The 4,123-nt window shown below is 51.2% G+C and overlaps 1 non-coding gene across 1 annotated transcript; it reads left to right on the top strand.

The window, feature by feature from the left end:
• Window positions 1-708: 708 nt before the first annotated feature.
• Window positions 709-876, top strand: LOC119403695 (U1 spliceosomal RNA). Its single transcript, XR_005186108.1, has one exon. It is a non-coding gene; the product is annotated as a U1 spliceosomal RNA (small nuclear RNA).
• Window positions 877-4,123: the final 3,247 nt, after the last annotated feature.

Genomic DNA, 4,123 nt, shown 5'->3' with positions numbered 1-4,123 from the left:
ACGGTTTACCGATGAACCTCCGCAGCTTCGCCCACTCATCATCATTCACTCCGTGGATATGCTGTGATTTTTTCATAACGTTGATTCCCAGAGTTCATAGGATCTGCGCATTTCTGTAGACATCAACTGAATCCCTCATGGTGGCAGTTGCTAACTGGCAGTTAGCAACTTCCACCAAAAGTTGCCAACATCAATTGTTGCCTGCATACTCGTAAGCCTAATAGTTATGGGGCTGCTGCGGCCAGGAATCAAACATACGACGTTTTGCTCGGTAGAAGAACTGACTGTAAGTCGCACGGCAGCTGCATCTTCTTTCCGCCCGGGGAGCATGATTTATCATGGAAAGCTCAGTTACACCCGCCTCTATGCGTATCGCGTTCTCAACTGCATGACCGTAAATAATGCGGGCAACAGCTGTGGTGAAACAATAACGCTCCGTTCTCCAATGAGAGCAGAATATTAGAAGGTGCACGCCGTCATATCGTTGCGAATAAAAAAAAATGGTACATTTATTAGGGTGCTTTAAAGATCACGAATAGTTGTATTAACAGATAGTCGGGAAATACGGCAACTGAGGTTCGGCCGTCATTTCGCGTTCAATAATGGCGACGCGCCTAGGAAGAAACATCGCCAAGAGTTTCCGGCGCACCGGAGAACGTGTTGGGAATCGCCTGTGGGATGTCCACGGCCAGTGGCTGCGAGCGTACGAAACTTACCTGATGCAGGGAACGCCGACGATCCCGAAGGTCGGCTCCCCGGACGGAGGTTTCCATCGCACCTCTCGGAGACTGAAGTCCGCCTCTTTCCCCAAAATGGGGATTGATGGAGCATCGAATTTTTGGTAGTGGGGAGACGTGGCATGCGCGCCTCTCCCCCCACAGTAACGTTATCCAAGGGAAGTTCAAAGCAATGCTCACAAAGGAAGGAGCATGCTTATCGCGACAAAGGTGATTGCTAAACTATGCACCTTTACGAGGCGCGGGGCCCAAACTACCGATACCACTTGAAGTTTGGGAATGCTGTCACAGAAATTTATGCATAAACGTTAAAGCGTTTACTGTTTCACTGGAGCTTTTTGTATGGTAGATACAAGAATAGTTTGCGGACACGAAGGAATCGCGGAGTAATGCTTATTTCCACGCGCATACTACGAACATAAAAATATGGATATTAATTAGTCACCGCGCATCTTCAGCAAATTTCTGCACAAATGGATGACGTAAGTTCTACAAGGAAATTAGTGCTATGCGTAGGTGGTGTGCACATGGGGCGGGACGGGGGGGGGGTGGCCCCTAGATACCTGAGAAGGCGGGGGGTGCAAAGTCTGCTTCCTCCATTGACTCAGTAGGGAGGGGGGCAGTGGCGTAGGCAGGAATATTTTTCGGGGTGGGGGTGGGGGAGGGCACCTCCTTGATCTGACATTGGGTCTGGGCAGATAAGTGAGGTTGAATGTCATTTTGTGCTCTTCTGTATCCCATGGGAAAATAATTTCGGGGGGGGGGGGCACGGACACGGTGTGCCCCCCCCGTGGGGGGGGGGGCTGCAATGAACCTTCAGCCCTCCTGATGAGGAACCCTGCGCACGCCTATGGTGCTATGTGTACATAAATTCACTGTTAATACGCCTCCGTAGAGGCTCGTGAGGAGCCTACCGGAATTCACTCATAAGCTGGTGGGAAAGTATGGGCAGTATAAACTTCATGATTAATTTGTTTCACATAATGAGCGCGGTGTTACGACCGGCTCTGGAATTCATCATGGCAGGTGCCATTGTGCGTGAACCTGCCAGTCTGCAGGTTCACGCACAACGTAACGATGTAACTTCGTGTGCCTCACGTGGCAATTTGCACAATTTGAATAAAAAGTGGTGGCGATAACATTGCTCAATCTTAATAACCATTAGCATACTTCATCACAAACTAATCTAAGTGTATCATGCGTATTTGCAGGTAGGTTCCGCTTTAACAAAATGTCAGTTTCGGTTTCAGGGAGGTCTACCAGTAGTTCTAAAAACAACATAACTCTCGAACAGAGCCTGATAGAGGCGTCATTTTTTATTTTTTTTTTTGCAGCAGCACAATTCTGAATGTCTGTAGATTCTTTAAACGCCAAAAATTTAAGTTCGCTATTACAAAAAAAAAAAATATATTGTCACGTGGTCGTGACGTCGACGAAGGCAGCAGTCGGCGTTTGCAGGATGAAAGTGTTTATTTGGCCGAACTTGTGGCCGGAAAATGATAACTAGAACTACAGCAATACACGCTGTACAATGATAGCGGCGAACAGGGCGTCGTCCGTCGATCAACTGACTAGTGGTGAAGCCCGTCGGCTTTTATACAGGCGCTATCGAACTTTCCAGCGATATCGCTGCTTGTTGCGCATGTTCTAGAATAAGCTCGAGCGTTCGCGTCTTGCGCGCAATCTTAACAAAACGATCTACTAATCTCGTGAAGCTTCTCGAACACTGAGGCGCGGTTCGCGCTGAGCGTCGCTGGCAGTCTTTGTGGGCGAAAACGGAATACAACAAAAGTGATAATAAGGAAAGCACGTGGCAATGCCCCCCTCTGAAAAAGCATCGTCTCGATGCTTAAAACAGAACATGGGGGGGGGGGTTATGGTCAATGCATGCAACAATAAATAGCAAAAAAAAAGAAAGTACAATAAACAAGAATCGCAAGCAAGAAAGTACAATAATAAAGGAAAAGTACAGCCTTCAGATCACTAACGCGCGTAATACGGCTTGAGGCGCACGACATGGACGACTTCAGGTCGTGCACGGCGCTGCTGAGAGTTCGTAATGCCGTCAGGGACAACCTCGTAGTCGAGTGCACCGAGGCGTCGAAGTACCCTGTACGGTCCGAAGTATCGTCGAAGAAGCTTCTCACTAAGTCCCCGTCGGCGTATTGGCGTCCATACCCACACACGGTCACCGGGTTGGTATTCCATGTGGCGTCGTCGAAGGTTGTAGCGGCGGCTGTCAGTCGTCTGCTGGTTCTTAATCCGTAGGCGGGCGAGCTGTCGTGCTTCTTCGGCGTGCTGTAGGTAGGTGGTCACGTCGATGTTTTCCTCGTCGGTCACGTTTGGTAACATGGCGTCGAGCGTCGTTGCCGGGCTCCGTCCGTAGACCAACTTGTATGGCGTCATCTGCGTCGTTTCCTGTACGGCCGTGTTGTACGCGAAGGTCACGTACGGAAGGATGGCATCCCACGTCTTGTGTTCGACGTCAACGTACATGGCCAGCATGTCGGCGATGGTCTTATTTAGACGCTCGGTGAGGCCGTTGGTCTGTGGGTGGTACGCGGTGGTCCGGCGGTGGCTTGTGTGGCTGTATTCCAAGATCGCCTGAGTTAGGTCAGCCGTAAACGCCGTACCTCTGTCGGTGATGAGAACCTCTGGGGCGCCGTGTCGAAGGACGATGCTCTCAACGAAGAACTTGGCTACCTCAGCGGCACTGCCTTTGGGCAGGGCTTTTGTTTCGGCGTAGCGGGTGAGGTAGTCGGTGGCCACGACGATCCATTTATTTCCGCAAGTCGACGTTGGGAACGGCCCCAGGAGGTCCATCCCGATCTGCTGGAATGGTCGCCGAGGAGGCTCGATCGGCTGAAGGAAGCCGGCTGGTCTTGTGGGCGGTGTCTTTCGTCGCTGACAGTCTCGGCACGTCCTTACGTAGCGAGTGACGTCGGCGGCAAGGCGTGGCCAGTAGTACTTTTCCTGTACTCGTGCGAGCGTGCGGGAAAGTCCGAGGTGTCCAGCCGTCGGGTCGTCGTGCAGGGCATGCAGAATTTCTGGTCGCAGTCCTGAAGGTACAACGACAAGGTAGCTGGCTCGGGCAGGAGAGAAGTTCTTCTTTACGAGGACGTTGTTTTTCAAGGAAAATGATGCCAACCCTCGCCTGAATACTTTTGGGACAACGATGGTCCTGCCCTCCAGGTATTCAACTAGACTCTTCAGCTCTGGGTCGGCTCGCTGTTGTTCGGCGAAGTCGTCGGTACTTATGGCTCCCAAGAAGCTGTCATCATCGTGGTCGTCGGGCGGTGGTGGGTCGACGGGGGCACGAGACAAGCAGTCGGCGTCGGAGTGTTTTTTTCCGGACTTGTAAACGACGGTAATGTCGAATTCTTGAA

This window comes from Rhipicephalus sanguineus, chromosome 8, assembly GCF_013339695.2.
Source record: "Rhipicephalus sanguineus isolate Rsan-2018 chromosome 8, BIME_Rsan_1.4, whole genome shotgun sequence".
NCBI lineage: Eukaryota > Metazoa > Arthropoda > Arachnida > Ixodida > Ixodidae > Rhipicephalus > Rhipicephalus sanguineus.
The sequence above is the reverse complement of the archived record's forward strand: the minus strand, read 5'-3'. Positions and strand labels throughout refer to the sequence as shown.